This window comes from Sciurus carolinensis, chromosome 13 (genome assembly GCF_902686445.1).
Source record: "Sciurus carolinensis chromosome 13, mSciCar1.2, whole genome shotgun sequence".
Lineage (NCBI taxonomy): Eukaryota > Metazoa > Chordata > Mammalia > Rodentia > Sciuridae > Sciurus > Sciurus carolinensis.
The window spans coordinates 10,663,510-10,688,827 of record NC_062225.1 but is presented as its reverse complement, the minus strand read 5'-3'; positions in this window follow the sequence as shown (position 1 = coordinate 10,688,827).

The following is a 25,318-nucleotide window of genomic DNA, read 5'->3' as shown; positions in this document are numbered from 1 at the left end:
TACCAGCTACAGAATAAGAAAAATAGTTGTAAAAATATACCTGACAGAGGATTAGTCTCTAGAACATATTTTTTAAAACTTAAAACTCAATGTTTAAAGAAAAAAAATCCAATTAGAACACGGATAAAAGATATGCAAATACATTATTACACCAAGGAAGAGTTCTAGATGGCAAATATGTATAATAAAAGATTCTTCACCATCATTAAACCTTTAGGGAAATGTAAATTAAAATCAGAGATATTACTGCACAACTATCAAAATTGCTAAAAATAGTGACAACATCAAAGATTAATGAAAATGTATAACAACTAGATCATAGGCACATTGCTTCTAGAAACTCTGGGAAAGTTTTCCTGCTTCTTTAATAATTAAACATGCAACCACTATACCATTTTGCAATTACACCTCTAGGCATTTTTCCCCCAGAGAAATTAATACATGCTCATAGAAAAATCAGTGCAATAGCAGCTATATTCAGTATAATCAAAAACTAGAAACAACCTAAATGTTCTCCAATGGCTGAATGGTTAAACAGACTGTGGTACATCCATAACAGGGAATACTACTCAGCAGTTAAAAGTAATGAACCTGTATATACTACTTCCCTCTTATCCATAGGGGATATGCTCCAAAACCTCCAGTAGATGCCTGAAACCCTGAATAGCACCAAAGCCTTTATGTACTGGTTTTCTTTCTACACATACCTACCTATAGTGAAGTTTACTTTTTATAAATTAGATTCTATAAAAGATTGCCAACAATAACTAATAATAAAACAGGACAATTATAACAATGTACTGTAGTTAAAGTTATGTAGTTAAAAGTGAATGTTTCTCTCTCTCAAAATACCTTGTTTATTTCTGGAATTTTCCAATTTAGACTTCCAACCTTAACTGACCATGGGCAATAGAAACCACAGGAAGTGAGAGATGGAGAGGAAGGGTAGTGCTTGGAACTACCTGGATGGAACTCCAGAGAACGCGACTGAGTCAAGCCAGCCCGTCTCAGAGGGTGATGTTGTAGACCCCTCCCCTTCCATAGTATTCTGTATAGAACAATCTATCTAAAATTGGAGGAGCAGTTAGTGGTCACCTGGAGTTAAGGTGTGGGTAAGAAGGAACTAGAAACGGGTGTGTCTCTGAAAGAGCAGCTTGAGGCATCTTCGCAGTGATGGTAGAAAGGCTCTGATCTTTGTGTGTTGATGTCAATATCTTGGATGTGATAATGTACTACAGTTTTGCTAAACGTGAGCAAAGCGGGGGGGTGTCTTGGTAAAGAGTACACATAATCTGTTGCTATTGGTTGTGACTACCTGTTAGTCTACAAGGACCTCAAAACTGAATGTGTCATTTAAAAATACTGATGGGGGGCTGGGGAGATAGCTCAGCTGGTAGAGTGTTTGCCTCGCAAGCACAAGGCCCTGAGTTCGATCCCCAGTACCGAAAAAAAATAAAAAATAAATAAAAAATAAAAATACTGATGGGATCCAGCCACTTGATCCACATCTGAAAGTCAATCTGCTCAGAGGGAGCAAAAAGCTCAAGAGATGGAATTTTTCACTAAAAATTCTGATTAGCTTCTCTTTCTTTTCTCTGTCTTTTCTACCTTTGTCTACATTCACTGGGTCTCGTCAACTGGCTAGACCTCTGATGTGAGTCCTTTAAAACTAAAAAATCATAACTTTGGCCACAGATTCAGCTACATCCTCCAAGATGGTACTCACTTTCATCATTCGGACTACCAAGTATCAACGCTTCACTCGTTTCTCATCAAGTGGAACAAGGTCTAGGAGAGATGGAGTTGAGGCAGATGAGTTGTAAGTGTCTTTTAGAGTCCCAACGTTCATCCACTTTGAAGATAACTGGTTTGGCAAATGAGTGCAAATCCTTCTCAAGATCTGAGAAGAGTCTGGGGTGGATTTTACCCGACTTTCAAGTTCACCCATTAGCTTGCCTTAGCTTCATGAGTGCCACTAGAAGACATGAGATTCCCGGATCTGCAGCAAAGGACAGCGTATTGCAATCATGGCGGTATCCAGAGTATGGACATTTCACAGATCCCTGAGTCCTAATCCCTGCACACGACGTAAAGAGGATCAGGTGGTGCATGTGTGCACTGTGGATTATGTTACAAGAGAGGGACTGTCTGTTGGCTTTCTGTCCACCGTAACAAATACCTGAGATAAATAGAAGGTTCACCTTGGAGGTCCGGAAGGTTAGAGCCCATGATGGACTGGCCCCAGTGTCTCCTGGCACAAGTGCAGGACAGAGCGTCACTGCTGACCTCAGGGTTGAGAAGCAGGGGAGCAATAGGAAGGGGTCCCAGTCTCTCTATACCCCAGGGACACACTCTAAATGATCTGAGGACCTGCCCCGAGGCCCCGCCTCTTGACAATCCCACCACCTCTCACTCTCACCACTCTGGAGCAAAAGACTTACTATAGGAGCCTTTGCAGAATATTTAAAATCCCAACTACAGCAAACCCTGGTTTAAGGAATTTGCGTCTTACAGTGGACACCGGGCCTGCCTGCTCTTCTCTCCAGAGAGGCGTACTTTATCTTCACGACCTTACCAGCAAACCTGCGGTATGTCAAACTAAATCGTTGGCTGATTTCTATCCATCATCCTTGAAAAGCTAGTCCAGAATGTAAGCTTCCATTCACAAGATGCACAGAGGCAGAGGAGGCCTGAGTGAACTGGCTCCCAACCCTGACATTCTAGAGATGGAGACTTTGAATTATAATAGTTTTCCATGTGCCCTAAAGCATTTTTCAAATTATTTGCCTTTTAACTTCAAATTAATGAAACCATTCTGAAAGTAGTATGGAGATCCCTCAAAAAACTAGGAATGAAACCACCATACAACCCAGTTATCACACTCCTCGATATTTATCCAAAAGATCTAATCGGCATCCTATAGTGATACGGTCACTTCGATATTCACAGCAGCATGATTCACAATAGCCAAATTACCGGATCAACCCAGATGCCTGTGGATAAGTGAATGGATGAAGAAAATGTGGTACATATAACACAACGGAATATTACTCAGTCATAAAGAAGAATGAAATAATGGCATTTGCCAGTAAATGGATGGAACTGGAGACTATCGTACTAAGTGAAATAAGCCAGACTCAGAAAGTCAAGAGTTGAATGTTTTCTTTCTTGAGCGGAAGCTAGGGGAAAGAAGGGGAAAGAAGGCAGAGGGGGAGGGGATCAGATGTCATAAAGATACAGGGAAGACCAGTGGAGTAGAATAAGAATGAATGTGACAGAGGAAGGCAGGCAAAGGGGAAGAAATGGAATGAATTTAACAAAATTTAACAAAATCATGGTAGGTATACCCATACGTAAAGACACCAAGGGGAATTTCACCTTTATGTATATGTAGAAGCAAGGAAGTTTAGAGAGGAGGGAGAATAGGAGGAGGGAGGAAGGGAGGGGGTATTGGGGATTGAAATCAAATTTCTTGCTTGTATAATTTTGTCAAAACGAACACAAACACCATGTAATTATAGTGCTCTCATAAAAATAAGTATAATGCTCTCATAAAAATTAATAAAATAAAATAAAACCACCAGCTTAAAAAAAATATTTACCATTTAGGGGTGAAAGGTGGTTTTATTAAAAAAAAAAAAAAAAAAAAAAAAAAAAACAGCCCAGGAAAGTGATCACTAGTTTTGATGTCTATTGACTTGTTTCAATAAATAAAGCATTTCGTAGCGTAAGTAGCTGAGTGTTGGGATCATTCATTAGCCCACGGTGACTCAGTGCGTTCTTTTCCTTTTCTTTAGCAAAATCTTATTCGAATATAGAATGCAGTGTGGTTAATTAGAAGCTCTCTCCTTTTTTCCTGTGACTTTTTTCATTTTTATTTTTAATGGCGCATTATAATTACACATAACAGTGGGATCCGCGATGCAACTTTTGTAACATAACATCATTTGGTTGCTCTCATTCCCCTTCTCTCCCCTCCGGTCTGTTTAGTTTTTGAAAATACATGAAATAGAAACTTAATAGTGTTTTCAAGGGAAAAAAGTCCTGAGCATCAGCCTTCCTGTTATCTACTGATGCTCTCAAACCACACACAGCTTAGTGATGTCAAGCAGTGACTTATGATCGTCTCCAGGGATCTTGGTTCGGAGAGCTGGTGTCACCCAAGGTCGCTCACGCGGTAGAAAGGACTGAGTTTTCTGGATGCTCCTTCGCTTTCAGCTGCAATGCTGGAAAACTGGAGCCTGGCCAGCTCTGTGTGACTCTCTCCATGTGACCCGTTGACCATGCGGCTTCGTCACATGACGGCAGCCTCACTGTGGTCAAACTGCCTTGAAAAGTCACAGAGCATCATTACCGATCTTCAAAATGGGTGACAGAGAACAGCTCCGGTGTTGGTGGGGTGGGACCCCTTGGGGACAGGAGTAGCAGAAGATGCGGCTCATGGAGGGGCTTCGAGTTTTAATCCTCCTCCTTCATGAGGGAGCACACGCTGTGTGTTCGTGCACACACTTACACAACTCTGTCACATTCAGGAAGGGACGGGAGCCGACCTGGAATCAGAAGCCAAGCGTGGATCCTAAATTTTGGTATGTAATGACTGTGTCATCTCAAGCAAGGAATTTTGTTCTAGGAACCTAGCTTTCCTTGTTAAAGTAGAAAGAAGATCCCTCACAGGTACACAGGGAACAGAGCTGAAGACTGTGTGAGAGCACTTTGAAAACCTAGCAAAATCACCCTGAGTTCACGTGAACCTGATCTCATAGACATACAGACCTTCCTAACGTTCTACATTGATAAACTCCATCTGTTTTTCACTGATATGATCTTAAGTGACTGTCTTCACCGTTTTCAGAGACTGGCTTAAATCCTAATTGCTTTTGGGCTAACTGTTAACAAAAAGTGTAATGCTTTGCTGTCTTGTTTATTGTTATTGTCTTAACATGATCCCTGCCCTAAGGATGTCTTGTCCAGTCACCTGCCATCTGCCACTGTGAACCTCTGGACTCTTCTGATGCTGAATATCCTTAACTGTCCCCACCACCAACAACCCCATCGAGAACAAGGACTTTGGGTTACTTCCCCCAACTTTGCCCTTTGTCAGCTGGAAGCAGTTTGGAGATGTTGGAGATGTTGTCCCCTAATTTTCCATAGAAATAAAACGTCAAAATGGATAGTGGGGAAATTTAACAGTGGTCCACTTTATGCTTTGAATGCAGTCCTTACTGCTCAGCCACTGCAACTTATTTTTTGAAAGGACATGTTTCTTTCTCTTCCTCTCTCCAGGCTCCTCCTAATCCCTCCCCATCCCTCATCTCAGGGGAAGCAGGATCACCTTTCTTCCCCATCCTAGGCAGAGTTGTCTGCCCTGAGCACACACCCACCATAGGAATGAAGTCATTCAGATTTGGGGGATGGCACCAGAAGATCTCAGAAACGACTGTCTCCCAAATTAAGAAGTAAATTACAATTCCAACAGAGAACATGGGGAATGGAGCCTTTGAGTCACCTCTTTAAAAGCCCCCAGTTCCTACCGATGGGTAGAATCACAGCCTCTGAGACAGGAGTCCCCTGTTTCTCCTTTGCTAGCAAAACAATAAACATTCTTTTTCCTTTTCCTCAAAATAAAAAAAAAAAAGAAAGAAAGGAAGTAATGAAGGAAGGAAGGAGGGAAGGAAGGAAAGAGAGAAGGAAGGAGGGAGGGAAGGAAGAAAGGAAGGAAGGAAAGAAACCCTAGCAAAAATACCAGGACTTCATGCAGACCAAAGTCTCCTTTCAACTTGCATGGTTTTGGGTTTTGTTTGTTTGGGGTACTGGGAATGGAACCCAGGGGCACTTAACCATGAGCACATCCCAGGCCCTTTTTATTTTGTATTTTGAGACAGGGTCTTACTAAGTAGTTTAGGGCCTTGCTAAGTTGCTGCGGCTAGCCTTGAACTTGTGATCCTCCTGCCTCAGCCTCCTGAGCCTTTGAAATTACAGGCATGTGTCACTGAGCCCAGCTCAGCTTGCCTGCAATTTCAACATTTGTTCTACAAACTGCAATGAGCTTTCCTAATAAATCCCCCAAATGGAGTTCAGAAAATATGTAGTCGTGAACCTTGGCTGTACTTGAGAATCTTGATTCTCTCCCAGACTTGACATACCTGAACAGAAGCAGGATGCGTGGGTGACGTCAAGTCCCTCTGTACCCAGGGCGTTAGTGTGGGTGGTGAGATATGGGGGTGGCTGACCAGCTCTGAAGTTGTACTATTACATTACAGTCTGTCCAAAGGGGATCAACTCTTGTTTCTCCAGCAAATATCAATCCCAAAAACTACATATTTAAAAAACACACACACGCATTCAGAAATAGTTGTCCCAGAGAACATCATAAATTATGGCAGCCAAATAGTCCATCAGTCATTCATGCTGGAACCTTAAACTAAGAAGGAGAAAAACACAAAATCAAAATCTTGTTTTTACTACCTTTTGATTTACCTTTCTTACCCACATCAGGAGAAGCTAGAAGACACCTTTGTTTTATCACATAATACCTTGTTCAGCTTTATATGTGCAAGAGCTTCATGAAGCCGCTCAGGATTAAAAAAAGAACCTACTGCGGAAACAAAAGTTAGATAATCGTTCTTTGAGGCCAGACAGCTGGATGTGTCACACGGCAAGGGAATTGTATGTAAAATAAAATAGAGAGAGACAAATATATTTTCACCTTGGTTTCCATTATAATTTCTAATTTGAATACTCATGGGACATTGGTCTGAAATGCAATACAAATCACCGTTCAGAATCTTTCCAACTATTCTGAGGAACGCTCTGCCTTTATTGGCACATGTTCTGTGTGCAGGCAATTCCCTAGTCCACCTCTCCTAGAATAGCTAGTCAAATAAGCAGTCCGGGAGATTTTGACACAGTCACTGAAGGTAGCATATATTACCGTGGATCACTCAGTGAATTTCTGTTTGTTCAGAAGGTCTTAAGTGCTCTATCGATCTTCTTTCTTCAGGTGGCCACACAGTTGTTCTGGATATTCACCAGGGTGCGAAAGTCAAGTCAGCCATGTGGAGTCTACTTCAGACTGAACTGAACATGGCTTAAATTTATCAAAAGATGAACATGACTGTTATGATGTGGATATGAGGTATCCCCCCAAAAGCTCCCACGCGAGACAGTGCAAGAAGGTTCCGAGGAGAAACGAGGGAATTGCGAGAGTCTTAACCCAATTAATCTCCTGATGGGGTTAACTGAGTGGTACCTGGAGGTGGGTAGGGTGTGGCTGGAGGAGGTGGGCATTCTTTTCTAATGGCTTTAACTCTCTCAGGGTAGCAGGAAGCAAGCTCGTGGGCTGGGAGTGAGGACGAACAAGCAGGAAGTATCAACTACAGAGACAGCCCTTCCAGTTAGCATGGTGAGAAAAGCCAGCAGCAACTTTTTTAAATGTAAGTGATACTACTTGAGGGTTGTCATGAGGCTGAGTTTCCCAGCTTCTCTCCAGAAGAAGGTAAAAAGCACTAATAATACGTTGATTGGCTGGGAAACTGAGTAAATACAATGGAAAGGTAAAAATCCCAGCCTCTAAGTTTAATCTGGTAGTTTTCAGGCAAGGGGGTCCCACCATCCCTTCCTTAAGCCAAACTTGCTATAACAGGATTCACGTCTTCATTACTAAGACACAGGGTGCAGGCTACCAAGAATCCCCTCTATCACCAATCTGACACAGAATGAGATCGACCATTCAATATAAGCAAAGCCACAATTTTCTCATACTTAATAACAATGACAAGATTTTTTAACATATTAGTTTGAACCAAATTTGCTAATCTGATGCAACAGAAAGGAACTGTGTAAAAGATGAATATAATGGACTTGTATCTGCAATGTAATTGCTGACTAGTATTTTCACATCGTATCAGTGACGATGGTAAACGCTGTTTCAACAGGTTATTACGAGTATTTTGTTTTCCTAAACTGAAGAGAAAGTCATTCCAAAAAGACAAGGATTTTGCAATTCTTTCCAACTGTGGAGCCCAGGCTGTTTGAGGCTCCTTCCTATTCTCCAGCAGCCAGCAATGAGTGCAGCCTGCGGCATCTTCTACTTCAGACTGGGAGCCTGAGGGCTTGGTGTCCAGGATTATCATGCAATTTTTTTCTTCTCTCAAAAGAACTATATAAAAGAGAGAGCGAGAGCTTATTTGTCCAAGTAGAGGTGAAAACTGTATTTGAGGATTTTATGGACTTACTTGGTGTTCGAAGGGCTCAGGACTAAACTTCCCAGCAGAGCCAGTGAGGGAACTCATGTGCTGGGCGTGGTTTATTGCTCCAGGCTGCTATCTGGTCCCCCTTCTCCCACTCTACCCCTCTGCCCATTTCCCTGAGATTTTGCCATCCTCTTTAAGGCTGGTAGAGTCTCCTCAAATGCCCAAGTTCATCCCTCTAAAGATCTGGCTCCTGTGGACCTCACTGACCTCATGCCCATTCCACCTGCCGGTGCTATCAACTGAAGTCCCCCTCCATAGAATCTCCACGTGACTGTGACCCCATGATCACCCCTACTGTCCTGTATAACAATTACAGACTTGCATGACTTTCCTTCTAGATCGCAAGCTACTCGTAGACAGGGACTCTGCCTGCGATAGTCAGTTTTCTGTCACTATAACAAAATACCTGAGATAATTAACATAAAAAGAGAAAGGGTTTAGTTCGGCTTATAGTTTTAGAGGTTCTTGTCCATGAAGGAGCAGATCCATTTGCTTTTGGTCTTCAGTAAGTGTGTCAGATGGTGATGACTAGGAGTGTATGGTGAGGAAAACTGTTCATCTCATGCCAAGAAGCATGAGGAAGGGGTCTTTGAGTGCACATCCGTAGTGCCCCTCCTACTAGGCTCCTTCATCTCCTATTAGTTGTGCCCTGGGGACCAAGCTTTCAGCAGTGGGCCCTAAAGGGACATTCAGCATCTAAACTGTAGCCCTGCCTTTCATTCCTGAATCCATTCTTTAGTTTCTAGCACAATAAATGTGTCACAAATAAATACATGAATGGCAGGGTCACTAGAACCAAACCATACCAATGGAGAAATTCCTTTCACTGGTAAGAAGACATTCTTGAGCCGTGCGTGCTAACCTAGAATGATTTCTCCTCTGCAAAGTTAAAAATACTGAGCATTTGATTCTGTGTCTACACATCTATCCATCATCTCCTCTCTACCTACTTACCCACCCATGTCTAGCTCCCATCTAATCAGTCAGTCATCAACTTGTCATCCATGCTCATATAGTTCTGTCACGTAAGGATGGAGGGAGATTCCAGGGAATGCTTTCTGAAGTCACTCCATCGTTGTGTGAATGCCACAGGAATGTCATAAAGTGCACCTCTGCAAGCCCAGATGGCCTGGGTCAACCCCTTCAAGTTGTTGAAAACCCCTTCAAGTGGTTTCTCGATGCAAACAAAGAAATGTGCTGAGCATGGAACACAGAAGCCTGTAGCTCATACCCAACACCATTGTACAGTCACGTTTCTAAAGGTGGCAGTGACCTTTGTATTTATTAGCTAAAATAATGGTGGAGAATCTATTATAGTAAATACTGATCCCATAGTGCGATCGTTCACCACATTACCCAGCACCGAGTGCTCTGGGTGATTGTGCTTGGCTGGCGGTGCAGAGGGTTTGCTTACACAGGGATCAGCATGGACACTTGAGTGACACACTGCTCTATGGCTGTGTTGCTAGGTGACAGGAAATCCACACCTGCATTGCAATCTATGGCACCGTCACTGTGCATGTGGAATTCCACTGTCCAACCCAGTGCTAAACGGCAGGTAGGCAGATCTAGTAACTGTCTTGGATTTTCTGCTGGTTGAAGATAAACTTCAAAACAGTTTTTAAAAAAATTTAATTCCAAAAGAAAACACTTCGAAAAAGTTGAATAAATGATTTTTCAGGCATCCTTTCCCATTCTTTCCTCGCCTTAGAAAGACCATTATAATTCACACCTATATTGACAGGTCCTGCTATAGTGGGCATCAAAAGAAAGTCCTTGTAATTAAAAGGTCATTGTTTCGGTTAGCGTTCCAACCACTGTGACTGAAGGACCTGACAAGAACAGTTTTAAGGAGGAAGAGCTTGTTTTGGAACTCACGGTTTCAAAGGTCCTCAGATGGCCGAATCCCTTCCTCAGGGCCCCAGGTGAGCAAGAACGTCAGGGCAGAAGGCTGCGGAGGGGGGAGGCAGGCCTGGACACCGCCCACCAGGAAGCAGAGAGGGCGACTCCCTCCCCCAGATCCAAAACGCCTCCTCTGCCGGCCGCTCTTGTGCCCAGGGCTGGCACATGTGCGCCCTCCGCACCCCGCGGCTGTCCATCTCTCCTCGCAGCTGCTGCATCCTGGTCCCCCTTGACTTGGCCTCTTACCTGCATTCAGTCCCTTAGGCACTCGGCTGGCCCTGCATCAGCATGCACCCCAAGCCTGACCTCACGGCGCCCCACACTCCTTCCCAGACCACGCACACTGGCCGCCTGGGGAGACGCCATGCTCCTGTCCCCACCCGAGTCCCTCAAAGCCCCACAGCTGCCCTGGGAAGACTTTAAACCAAAGTCGCACCCTGCTTAAAACCCCTTCCTGACTCCCATTTTTGCTCCAAGGAAAAAGAGCACAGATGCTCTTGGGGGTACGACAGAGTCACCCCCCATCTTCGCAGCCATGGGAGAGGACATGGCTAGTCACCAGGGCGCCCAGCACGCCTGGTCCCCGGAGCCCCCAGCGTGGCCTGCGCAGCTGAGGGGCGCTCGCAGCGCTTGGCCCACGGCGGGGCCGATCGTCCAGCACGAAGCCTGTTTAGGACCAAGCGTGGAATGACTCACGTCCTTTATGGACGATCACACGGAAAGCAAAATCCAGAATACTTACCGGGACGCACTCTGATGCCATTGTCAAGTTTAAAAAAAGGTCCCCAGCGGAGCCACAGTGAGTGGGGAGCGGTCGCTGGCAGGTCTCTCCCTGTCCCACCTGCCAGCTTCCGTTACTCCTGCTGCACCAGAGCTCCTAGCCTCCCTGCTTTGCCTCCTCTGTCTTGGGGCCTATGCCTGGGCGGTTCTCCGCGCCAAGTGGCCCTTCCCCGCATTCCCCTGCCGCCTCTATGGCCACCGCACCTGGCCCTGCGCCTGCCTCCCTTAGCCTGTGTCTTCTTCTTCCTTACGCTTCTCATCCCACTTAGCTTTTTCTTTCACCAAAGCCCTCTTCTCACCTAACAGACCATATATTCACCTAGTCAGTACGTTGGCTGATGCTCTCCTGTGTCCCTCTGCCCAAAGGTAAGCCACACTGTTCTCAGGGGTCTTGCTGGTGTTCACCGGGACACCCCCACCTGGAGCAACTTTTGACCGACAGCAGAAGTGAATAGATGTTAGCTAGACAATTACACTAAACAGTCTGCCATCCATGAAATTACGTGTGAGTTTGATGTCTCTATTTTGTATTTTTTAATGATTAAAGTTTTGCAAACTCACAGTGGAGAAAAGACAGCCAATGGCGCTGGCAAAACTGGAAATCCATATGAAATGAAATGAAAATGAAATTAAACCCCTATCTCTCACCCTGCACAAAACTCAACTCAAAATGGATCAAGGACCTAGGAATTAAGCATGAGATCCTTCACCAAACTGAAGAAAAAGTAGGCCCGAATCTCCATCACATTGGCTTAGGAGCAGACTTCCTTATTGAGACCCCATAGCACAAGAAATAAATGCAAGACTCAATAAATGGGATAGAGTCAAACTAAAAAGCTTCTTCTCAGCAAAGGAAACAATCAATACTGTGAAAAGAGAGCCTACGGAGTGGGAGAAAATCTTTTCCACACACACTTCAGACAGAGCACTCATCTCCAAAGTTTATAAAAGAACTTAAAAAACTTTACACCAAAAATACAAACAACCCAATCAATAAATGAGCTAAGGAACTGGGTAGACATTTCACAGAAAAAGATACACAGGTGATTAACAAGTATATGAAAAAATGCTCATCATCTCTAGTAATTAGAGAAATGCAAATTAAAACCACCCTAAGATTTCATCTAACTTCAATTAGAATGGCTATTTTCAAGAACACAAACAATAATAAGTGTTGGCGTGGATGTGGGGGAGAAGACATACTCATACATTGCTGGTGGAGTTGCAAATTGATGCAGTCACTCTGGAAAGCAGTGTGGAGATTCCTCAGAAAACTTGGAATGGACTCACCATTTGACCCAGTAATCCCACTCCTCGGTTTATACCCAAAGGACTTAAAATCAGCAGACTACAGAGATGCAGCCACATCAATGTTCATAGCAACTCAATTCACAATAGTTATATTGTGGAACCAACCTAGATGCCCGTCAACTGATGAATGGATAAAGAAACTGTGGTATATATACACAGCCATAAAGAAGAATAAAATTATGGCATTTGCTGGTAAATGGATGAAGTTGGAAAATATCATGCTAAGTGAAATAAGCCAAGCCCAAAAAACCAAAGACAATGTTTTCTCTGATAAGTGGATGGCGATATATAATGAGGAAGGGTGGGGGAAAGAGAAGAATGAAGGAACTTTGGATGGTGTAGAAGAAAATGGGGTGGGAGGGGTGGGGGACGGAAAGATAGTAGAATGAAACAGACAGTATTACCCTATGTATATTTATGGTTACATGAATGGTGTGAATCTACATCGTGTACAGCCATAGAAATGAAAAGCTGTACCCCATTTGTGTACAATGAATCAAAATGCAGTCTGTAAAAATAAAAAAAAATTAATTAAAAAGTTATACAAACTCATTTAGAAATTTTGAAAATGCATCATAGTTAACATGTGAAAAAAGAAATAAAATTTGCTAATATATTCACCAATCAGTAGAAAGGTAATGCTTTTCTATAAATATTTAAATCATCTTGTAGGCATTATAATGTTTGTTGATTTTTTTTTGTTAAATATTATATCATAGCCATTTTCTATGACATTAAGAATGTATTAACGTTTATAGTAACTCAATTCACAATAGGTAAACTATGGAAGCAACCTAGGTGCCCTTCAACAGACAAATGGATAAAGACATTGTGGTATCCATACATAATGGAATATTACTTGGCCATAAACGATGAAATTATGGCATTTGCTGGTAAATGGATGGAACTGGAGAATACTATGCTAAGTAAAATAAGCCAATCCCAAAGAACCAAAGGCCGAATGTTTTCTCTGATATGTAAATGCTAATTCAGAGAAAGGAGGTGGAAGAATGGAGGTATTTTGGACTAGAGAGAGATAGTAAAGGGAGAGGAAGGGGCATGAGCATTGGAATGATAGTAGAATGAATCAGACATTATTCCCCTAAGTGTGTATATGATTACATGACCTGTGTAACTCTACATCATGTACCACCAGAAGAATGAGAAGTTATACTCCATTTATGTATGATGTGCCAAAATGCATTCTACTGTCATGTATAACTAATTAGAACAAATAAAATATATACATACAAAGAATTTTTTAAAGTTAAAAACAAAGAATGTATCAAAACATCTTTTCCAATTAGCTACATAATAGCGTATTATACAAGGTACTATCTTGTGCTCAATTACGGTCATTTGGTTTCCATGTATTTCCTATTGTTTGCCACTGAAATGAACATATTTGCTCACAGTCCTTGCCCACATATCTGATTTTCCTTGTGCCTAATTCACTGAGGAGGAAGAAGAGAAGGCCCCCTAACAAGTGACCTTGTTATTTTTAAGGATATTTTACCTTCCAGAAAGGGAATATCAGTTGACACTGCTTCCAACAGTATCTTTGCACCAAAGAGAAATCCTGTCAGAATTAAGTTTCATAAAATTCTTTAATCTTTCTTTAAAAATTTAAAAATAGAATTCGCCTATGATCTAACAATCCCAATGCTAGGGATATGTCCAAAAGAATTGAAAACAGACTCTTGAACACACTTGTCCACACCCTCGTGCATGGTAGCAGGATTCACAGTTGCCAAGAGTGAAGGCAATCCACGCTTCCAATGGTGGGTGAATGGATAAACAAAGTACCAGAGACAAACAATGGCCTGTGATTCAGCCTTACAAAGGAAGATCCCAACCTACAACATAGAAGAACCTTGATGACATTGTGCTAACTTAAATAAACCAATCACAAAAGACAAATTGTATATAGCCCATTGACATGAGGTTTCTGAAGTAATCAAACTCACAGAGATAGACAGGAGATGGTGGTTGTCTGGGGTTGCGGGAGGGCAGAACAGGGACTTTTTGGTCAATGGGTACAGAGTTTTAGTCTTGCAAAGTTAAAAAAAAAAAAAAAAAACTCGTGGAAATCTGCCTGGCCGTAATATAAAGATATGAAAAAGTACTAAACTGCCCACCTATCAGTGATTACAGTGGTATTTTCAAGAGCTTTTTTGTCACTGTGACCCAACGAACTGACAAGAACAATTGGAGAAGTAATAGCCTGTTTGGGGCTCGTGGTTTCTGAGATTCAATCCACGGTGGGTCAAAACCATGACTCTAGCCCAAGCTGAGGCGGAACATCAGAGCAGAAGGATGTGGGAGAGCAAAGCAGTTCAGACCAGGCAATCAGGAAGCAGGGGGAGAGTTCTGCACACCAAGAACGACATACACATCCCAGAGGAACAGTCCTAGCCACCTGCTTCTTCCAACTGTACTTCTCTGCCTACAGCTACCACCCAGTGGATCCATATCAGCGGATTAATCCACTGATTATGTTAAGGTTCTCGTAACCCAATCACTGCAACTCTTGAAAATTCTTACACTGACTACCTTAGGAGCTTTGGGGGATACCTCAAATGTAAATTCTAACAGGTGATAAATTTTGTTGTGGGGTTTTTTTGCCTCATTTAAACAAATTTATCTTTATAATTCTTTCATCTTTGTAAAATTTATATGGTTAAAACTATAATCTCATAATTGCCAATGAAACGGAACATTTCTTTACCAGCTACTAGCTTTTCACTTTTTCTTTTCTTTTGGCAGCACTAAGGATTGAACCCAGGACCTCATGTGGGCCAAGCAAGCCCTCTACCACTGAGCTACTTCCCCCACCCTCTTTGGAGATTTATATTTTTATTTCTTTTGCCAATTATGGATCTAAGTCTTCATTTTCTTATTGGCTTGAATTAACTCATCATATGTTAGAAGCATTTAACGTTTACCCTTTATGTTTATTACAAATATTTTCCAGAGTTGCCTTTTCTAATCATTTATTTCATTATGGAGCTAGGATAGTGATATTTGCCTTAGTGTTCCTTTCCATATTCTCAAGCTCTTCCTGCACAATTCAAAGATCAGGTAATTTCATTGTTATTTTTCCTTTTTTGTTTTATGGTTTTTCTTCCTGTTAGGATTTATTTGCTGATATGCGAGTTGAGACTCCCATGTGATCTTTTTTTCCCCAAAATGGTATCTAATTATCTCAACATCTTCTATTCATCTTCCTTTTCCCTTGACTTGGAATGCCACCTCTGTCTCCCATCAAATCTTTCTATGTAAATGTCACTTCAATGGCTGCATAGTTTACCGTTCTAAATTTCCATTGTAAGATGTTACCTTAGCACTTTAATCTGGTGTTACTATAGCATTAATTATCTGTTTGTTCTTTCTCCTTGATTAGGTAATAAGCTTTCTTCTTCCTCTGGATTCATCTTGGTGGTTGGTTCACAATAACTTGTAGGCAGACTTTGAATAACCAGTGGCAATTCTAGATCTCCTAACAGCCAAAAAGACAGGTAGACTAGAGAGATGCAAGAATACTCTAGACCCACCCCCAACAGTCAGACAGTTAGACTGGGTGTTATGGTCAGCTTTTTTGATGCTGGAACCAAAAGACCTGACATGAACAATTTTAGAAGAGGAAAAGTTTATGTGACTCATGGTTTCAGAGGTCTCAGTCCACAGATGATTGGCTCCATAGTTCTGCGCCCAAGGTGAGACAAAACTTTATGGCAGAAGAATGTGGTAGTAGGAAGCATTTCAGGACATGGTCATCAGGAGGTAGAGGTAGCTCCACTCAACAAAGAAAAAATAAAAGCCCTCAAGGCACATCCCCAGTGACCCACCTCCTCCAACTTCTCCTTACCTCTCTACAGTTACCACCTGGTAAATCATTCCAGTGGATGAACACACGGATTCACAGTGTAGGGTAGGCCTCTCATAACCCAGTCATTTCACCTCTGAATGTTCTTGTATTGTCTCATGCTTGTACTTTTGGGGACATCTCATACTAACACTGGGGGAGGTGGGAGAAGATTCTAGAAGCCCTCACAACCAAAGAGGCAAGTAGACTGGGGAAAGTAGAAGAAACAAAGCCTTTTAGCAGTTGTGGCCTTTGAGATTATGAAGCTGAATTTAGTAACAAAACATATCATATCAGGTTGGGAAAGACATTTAAAGGGATAGGCGATCTCAGCACATCTGTAATCCCAGCAGCTCCGGAGGCTGAGGCAGGAGGGTTGCGAGTTCAAAAGAAGGTGCTAAGCAACTCAGTGAGAGACCCTGTCTCCAAATAAAATTACAAAATAGGGCTGGGGATGCAACTCAGTGATTGAGTGTCTCTGAGTTCAATCCTTTGTAGCCTCCCCCCAAGAAAGGTTAAGACATCTTTCACAGAGCAAATTCTAGAAGATGTGATGTTGAAATTTGAGGAAAACTGCCTCACTCTAAAATAAATTTTGTAGTGTTTATGAACCAAGAATCTAATCCACAGCTACACACGCATTCCTTTGGCTTTGAACTTGACCTGGTCACAGTCCATTTGCTGAGTTCATTAGTTCTATCCCTCCTACTCTGTAAATCCCTATACCACAATGATTCCCATAGTGATTAGCACATAGTAGGTAATAGCTAAAATTCCCTGAATCAGTCTACAGATTGAAAAAGAACAAGTCTAATAATTGACCATTTTCACTTGATGTGACCATTTTCACTTGAAAATTTTATGCAAATGGCCCCTGATTTTTTTAAATAGTGCCTTAACTACTCCAGTTACTCAGATCTTGTTCCTTATATCCATGATCTCCATCCAGGTAATGATATTTTACAATGCCTCTCCCAAGATAATTTTTTTCTGGGCTTTCAAAACACCCACTTTTCTAGTTACTTATCCTTAAATTAAAAACCACCACAGCAATAGACCATGTGAACCATTAATATAAACCATCCTTCAATCTCTGGGGGTGACAGGTTTGGTCAGAGGATTCTCACTCATGGTCTCCCACACACACACAAAGGTTGCCAGAAGATGCAGCCAGGCAGGGACCATATAAAGCCTTCTCCTGTCCAGGCTGACACCTCTACACAGCCTGTCTCTGTGGTTGGTATGGACTTGTTCACAACTAGAAGCGTCAGGAGAACCAGACATTCAGAAACCCAGGGTCCCAAAACGATTGTCCTCAGAGACTTGGCAGAAGCCACAAGGCTCTTGGGACTTTGCCTCAGACGTTCTAAAATGTCACTTCTGTCTCATTCAATTTGTCAACCAGGCTGGAGCAGATTCAAGGGGAAGGGAAATAGACTGCCTCTCAGTGGGAGGAGAGGCAAGGAATTTTCAGCCATCTTTAGAGGGTCACTTCTTCTCTTGGGAAAAATGGCCTTGTAAATGCTGACTTGCACCTAAGTGAAATTTTCCTGTTGAAAACTGAAAGCCATTTTCCTAATTTTGTTTTCTTCGAGATAGACAAAATTTACAAGCTTCAGTTTGATATCAATAGTTTCTATAATTCAAGATACTTAGATGGTAGCTAGGATTGGGCTTTTTCTGCCACAATGTGAAGAACTAGAACTTCATATGATGCTTCGCAACTCCTAGTTTTAGAAATCGGTGTGGGACTCTCCATTCTCCTTTTAGTCTTGTACAAGAAGTTTAAAAATGCTTCATAATAAATACTTATTCTCCACAACTAAAAGCCGACCACTTGAATGACTGACAAAACACTTCTTTCCCTTAATTGCTAACTACTACTGAATTGTTATTGTCCAGATAGGAAGAGTTCTGAATTTACACATAAAAGATAAAGTTATTACAACATTTTGAAGAAAATCTTTGAAGCTAATTATCTACAGATTAGAGAAAGGATATCTTTTAATTAATTTCAAACCCTGGATTGAGTACTAAGCAGAAACATGAAAGGGAAGTTTCCAATAGGAAGTGACGGTTACAGAGGAGCCTCCCTCCCCTCAAGGGATACACATTTAATTTTCAACACTGATTTGAAATAAATGCAGGCATGATCTCCACAGGAGGACTGTTTCAGTTGTAAACCTAAAGGAGAAGCAGATAGTATAATGAGAAACTATGTTGTGCTCCACTGTTAAACTCACCTCTGCAGAGTCTGGTTTAGTATCAGCTCACTTTTACACACTCGCTGTCCATCTCAGATAAATGTCATGGACAGGGAGCTTTGGAAGGGCACAAATCGGGCCGTTCCCGATCTGTTCTTTTGCTTTCTCTCTACCCCAAACCCATATGCTTCTTGGCACTTTGATGTTAGATGAGCAAAGTGCCACAAATATTTTATTGTCCTGATATTAGTGAATAAACCAAATTTTTGATTATCCAATTTAAATTAGGGGAATGATGTACATACTTTGTGTCAGACTAAGTTGAGAATTATATACAGGCTTAAATAATACATGATTTTCTGAATGTTTTATAAATCCCAACTTCTCAATTACTATTTAAAACTAAAAAAAAAAAAAAAAAAAAAAAAAAAAAAAAAAAAAAAACACAGGTAAACACAGGTGGGCAGCATAAAATGGAAAGCCAAACAGAAAGTAGGTGCTGAAGATATAAAGATCTGAGAAGCAGCCTCTGGCCTCCAGGATTCTTCAGGGCTCCTTGGGCTTTTGGAAACCAAATGGCCTGCATGCTATAGTCTCTTACTTCCTCTTGTTGTTTTCCTTTCTTTTAACACTGATTTAAAAATTAGCTCCTAAAAGACATTATTGAGAACTGTAGTTAGATTCATAGTCTACACTCTTTCTGATTGATGCTTAAATTTAAAAAAGAAAAATAATGAATCTTTCTTCCTTTGATGCCTTGGGTCTTCCACAAACTCAACTTTCAGCTCTTCAGATGGCAAACTTCAGGGCTGGGGAGATGGCTCAGTCGGTAGAGTGCTTGCCTTGCAAACACAAAGCCCTGCGTTGTATCCCCATGCAAAAAAAAAAAAAAAAAAAAAAAACAGATGGCAAACTTCATTCACCAAAGATATTGATCTTTCAGTTGATCTCAGTGACATGGGACATATTAATAAAAAGTCCACCGCATCACCCCATCAAGTCCAACACCACTATGGAGAAGTAAATAAAAATTCCAAGTGGTAGCCAGATGCGGTGGTGCATATCTATAATCCCAGCAACTCAGGAGGATTCCAAGTTTGAGGCCAGTATCAGCAACTTAGCAAGGCCCTAAGCAATTTAGAAAGACTGTTTCAAAATATAAAAATAAAAAGGACGGGGAATGTGGCTCAGTGGTAAAGCACCCCTAAGTTCAGTCCCTAGTATCAAAAAAAAAAAAAATCAGAGTGTTATAGCCACGTCCAGTCTGATCCTCTAGAAATTCTCCTAATTCGTACACACCTTAATTTTACCTTATTGATACAAATTAAATTTGAGTTCTCATCCTTTCTTTCTTCAACTATCAAGTAGCTCCTAACTGGACTCCCCTCTTCCATTAATCCCCTTCATTCATTCATTCATTCATTCATTGAACATTTATATTTCAACAGCAATATTTTCATTATTTATTTATATTCATTCTTATTTTTGTTCATCCTTTGATCCTCCTCTATGTCCTAGATGTGAGTACCTAACATTTTGATAAAGATAATTGGAATTCAGGAATATTTTGGCTAAAAAAATAAATGAGTAATCCAATGTGTCTATTACCAGGTAGTGTATGTAACTGAAAGACTCCCCTCACCAGTTGCTTTTGCCTACCTGTCGTAAGTTCCTTTTGACACTCTGCACCGGGAAGGCAAAGATGTGATCAGACATGTCAGCAGGGAAGAAAACCATCCATGTCTGTGAGCATCGTGCCAATATTATTCTGTCAGCTGCAGGATCCGCTGAAAGGTTTAACCGGGAGAATCAGAGGATCCAACAGGACTTTAGAGATCTCTCCGGCAGCAGGAACGGTGGAGGTGCAGCCAATATGAAGTCTCTGTAACAGTCCCAGCAAGACAGTGGGTACTGAGTGGGTGATCTCAGGGATGGAGAAAAGGACACAAAATAAAAGCTATTTGGGAATTATAATCAACAGGTGTGAATATGAGGGAGTCTAAGATAACTCTCAATTTTCTCAGCGGAGGTGACTCAATGGAATTGAGAATGGGGAACATTAAACAAGACAGAAAACAATAGAAAAGGGAAAAGAGCTAATGAATTCACTTGGGAAAATGCTAAGTTTAAGATATGCATGAGACAAAGGAGGGGTGAGACCCATCTGAGTTCAATATTTCTCAAGTCCTCGCATCCATCATCATCGAAGGAGCTTTTAAAAATGCACATACCCAAGCATCTCCTCCTCCTACCACCCTGAACTTCATAAATCGGATCGTCTGGGATTGGGCCCCCAAGCTCCTCATGGAATTCCAATTACAGGTTTGAAAATTACTGAGGTAATTTAATATACCTGTCTGGAGCTTAAGATTTACATTTCAAAACTTAGATTCGAGAATCATTACTACTCGGGTGATAATGGAAGTCGTAGGTGGGAGTGAGATTACCTGGAAAGAGGAGGAGGAGGAGAGGAAAGCAGATGAAGGACAGGACATATGAATCATCCCAGTGTCGAAGGCAGAAGAAGACCGAGGAGACCCAGAGTCATTTGAGAGTTGGACAGAGATGGATCTGAGAATGAGGTCAGGAAAGCGTTGAGCAGAATCGGTAATAAGGAGGCTTGAAGACAGCGTTTAGAGCAGAGAGCACAGTGGCTCAATCATCTGAGGAACTTGATAAAAGAGACCCTAGGGCTCCCTGGGGGATTCGTCTTCAATATGAAGGGCAGGCAGGAAAGATGAAAAGGGCGGATGAGGCGGAGTAGGGAAGCGCTAAGGAGGATCATGATCCCAGGGAGGTTGACCCCTTTGGCCAAAATCCCTGATTTCCTTCATAATGTATGATAAAAAGGAACTTCCTGCAAGTGAAACTGATTATGGTGGTCTTTGAGAGACAGGAGAAAAGCATGGATCAGAGCCACCCGGAGAGGTGGGATCATGTCACTCTCTGCAGAAATTTTATGCATCTCAGGTAGAAGGGCAGGAAAAGCAACCCATTCATTAAAGCGGGGTGGAAAGGTGCCTGGTGAAGCCAGAGAGAGGTGGACGCTGGGAAGTGGAGAGGCTGCTGTGGGGGAAGTCAGAGTGATGGACCATGGATTCCAGGCTGAGCGGGTCGGGCAATGAAGCCGAGTGCGGCCATAGGTGGAAACGAAGGGAAGGGTTCAAAGAACGAGTGTGAAGTCAGCCAGGGAGGGGGTGCAGGAGGAGGGAGGGGCTCAGAAAGGCAGCCACAGGCTTTAGGACGCCAGGTCCAAATGCCATGGGGGTGAGCTGATGGATACAGGACGGTTGAAGGTGGAGGAACCCTGAGCTTCAGTTGATAAGAGAGCCATTAGCTGGCATGGTACCCAAGTTCCTAGGATAATGGGAGAGAAGGAAGGGAAAGCAGACCGTGACCTGGACTTACATCCTCAATAAAGGGGGAGAGGATGCAGAAAAGGGAGGAGGAGGCTGAGTCTGAAAGCATGATTTTTGAAGACATAAAGCTTTACTTGAGTCTAAAACGAAGGGTCCAGCAGCAACAGCCAGTTAGAAAATGCAGCCTCCGTTCTCCCTCCCGACGGCCTCCCTCATGCCTGGCTCCCAGGGGCTGCCTAACACACTGACTCTTCAGGTTCTTTCATTTTTAAAGCCTGTCGTGGCTCCCGTTGCCTTCCAGGTGAGCATGGTCTACAAGCTTTGTTTCCAACTGGAACCAGGAACCCTCAGCTCCAATGCTGGTGACTGAGCCCCAGTCCTGGCTGCTGTCTGGCCACCATGCCTGTGACATGCTGGCCTTTGCCTGTATCCTTCTCTCCTTGGTTGTTCTGGCAAACTCTGCCTCAGCCCATGCATGATCTCCAAGAAGCCCATCCTGATCCTACAGGGTGATGGTCAGGAACTCTCTGCTTGCAGCTGTACTCACTTATCCTACAGAACTTTCCACATGTGCACCGATTATTGACATCGGAGTCACTTCCCTACTAGACGGATCCTCTGAGGACAATGATGAAGTTTTCTGCCTGTTCTGCATATCTCCAGCCCATTACATGGTGCTGAAATGTAGCAACAACTCAGTAAGCATTGACCCAAGTGGGGATTTGCCTATGGAACTACTGAGCTGGTTCCTGTCATACCCAAGCTTTGATTAGCAGTTTGTGCATAATCTCCCAGGGTGACCACTAACTCATGCATTTTCCAAAAATGATTGCATCCAACTAGTTCCCAGATTTACTTATAGAGATACTAGTTGTTAGGGACCCCCAACCTCATGCTCATATAGAAGAAATAAAATTACATCTTTCCAGAAGCAATAGAAACCTCTCCTCCCTTTAAGTGCCCTTTGCCACACCCAGTGGTTTCTGAGCAAAGAACTATGGTTTTCTGGCAGCTTCTAGGTTGAGCCAGTCAGAGCTCTGAGGGGATGTTGGATCACCTTCCCTCACATCTCCAGAAGCCCTGATCTTCCCAGTTACAACCTTTGTTCTCTGTGAAAAGACAGAGGGACACCCTGCACAAAATATCTGGAAGGAAGAAGATAGGGCCCTTCCACATCTACCACCCTCAATTTTGCATCTCTTACCTGTATATTCTGTGCCAGATCAGTCGTGTCCAATGCATTATTTAAAATTTGCTCATAGAAATGGTCTTCAGCTTACAATGAAGTCACATCCCAACAAACATTCCATTGTGGATTGAAAATATGGCAGCCTAGGGCACAGCCTAGCTTAGCAGCACAGCACACTGCAGAGCCTTGGTTGTTTTTTCGCAGGATCACATATCTAAAGGGCTTAAAATCAGCATACTACAGTGACACAGCCACTTCAATGTTTATAGCAGCTCAATTCACAATAGCTAAACTATGGAACCAACCTAGGTGCCCTTCAATTGATGAATGGACAAAGAAAATGTGATAAATATATATATACACACAATGGAATATTACTCAACTTTAAAGAAGAATGAAATTCTGGCATTTGCTGGTAAATGAAAGGAGTTAGAGAATATCATGCTAAGTGAATAAGCCAAACCCAAAAAACCAAAGGCTGAATGTTTTCTCTGATATGCAAATGCTAATTCACAATAAGAGGGGGGGAACTAGGGAAGAATAGAGTTATTTTAGTTTAGGTAGAAGGGAGTGAAGGGAAGGGAAGGGGTACGGAGGAAGGAATGATAATAGAGCGAAACTGGCATTATTACCTCACGTACATGTATGACTGCATGACCCATGTGATCCTCCAACATGTACAATCAGAAAGATGAGAGATTACACTCCATTTATGTATGATCTATCAAAATGTGTAAATGCATTCTACTGTCATGTACAACTAATTAGAACAAATAAAGTAGAATAAATTTCTTAACGAAAACCACATGGTCTGCAGGAAGTCATGGCTCCACCTCCTGCTCCACATTCTCAAAGGAAATCAGACCACGCATCACCACAACCCAGGAAAATAATCCAAATTTGTAATTCAAAGTCTGGTTTCTACTGAAAGCATATCACTTTGGCACCATCTTAACATCAAAAATCCTAGGTCAATCATCGTAGGTTGGAGACTGTCTAGGCAGGATCTGCCTTGGTCCTTGGCTTCTCTCCTGTCCAGCTGTGCTCAAGTTCTGGCACCAAAATGACTCTTGACTAAATGTTCCTGCACAGGCCAGATCTTCTGGGGACCATGGTAGCAAAGAAAGTCACCACCGGGAAAAATACTATCCCCAAATCTCTGCAATTCTCACTGCATAGGCTTACAGGTTCCACAGCACAACTAGGCACTATTTCAATACAGATACAAAAATCTAATTTAAAAAAAGGCAGTTTCTTTCTTTCTTTCTTTCTTTCTTTCTTTCTTTCTTTCTCTCTCTCTCTCTCTCTCTCTCTCTCTCTCTCTCTCTCTCTCTCTCTCTCTCTCTTTCTTTCTTTCTCTTTCTTTCTTTCTTTTTTTTCTTTTTGTACCAGGGACTGAATCCAGGGGTTTTTAACCACTGGGCCACATCCTAGCCCTTTTTTTAAATATATATATTTTATTTAGAGACTAGGTCTTGATGAATTGCTTGGGGTCTGCTATGGCTTTAAACTCTCAATCCTCCGGCCTCAGCCTCCTAAACCACTGGGATTACAAGCAGGTTCCACCATGCCCAGCTGGAAGGCAGTTTCTTAAGTGCCCTATTTTGCCATCCTTTGAAAGTGCTCTTGACATTTTATCAACTTTATTTAAAGTATAAGCACACAAAAATAAGATCGGCATTGATGCCTAATTTACAACTTGGACTTAGTGTTGTAATTATTCTTTTTTTTTTTTTTTGAGGACACCATTTGCATTCACTCACAGAGGATAACTTCACTAGCTCTTTGTGTGGGGAGGACAAGAAGTTGTCTTTGACTATTTTGACTCCTAAACTGAAAGTCAGATCCAGACTCAGGAGGACAGACATCTGAGGCAAGAGACACCAAGCAGCTGACAGACACGCACCCAGTCTCCTAGGCTGTCCTTTACTTTGAGACATTAATACTTAACATGCCTTTGACAACGGCTGTTTGTCCAGGAAGGTTTTTAATTGTGGCTAGCCACTGCCCTTTTGGCCCAGAGGTTTTCAAAAGGGAGATGGCTAAGAATGGCTTCATCAGAGCCTCTAGCCATCCCTGTAGAAAAGCTCTGTCCCCAAGGACCTGGGTCCATGCCCTGGAGCATTCCAAAGCCTCCAACTTTCCCTGGCTACATATGGCCCATTGACAGTTAGCAGCTGTCAGGCGGACAGACTGGGCACACCCAGCTGGTCAATTGAAGCCACATCTAGACAACATGAATTGACACAGCCCATGAGTTCCATTTGGCCATCACAGCAATTGATGCAGATCAACCCGGCCTCAGTGCAACTGCAGAGAAGAGCAGGAGAGTGTGGAACTTATCAGAATGGAGCCGACAGCCATCCGGGGGCCCAGCTGCCCAGGGTGGGCTCCCCACACCTGTGCCGAGCCAGGCGAACGAAGATCTGCCCCCACAACTGCTGTTATCTCTGTGG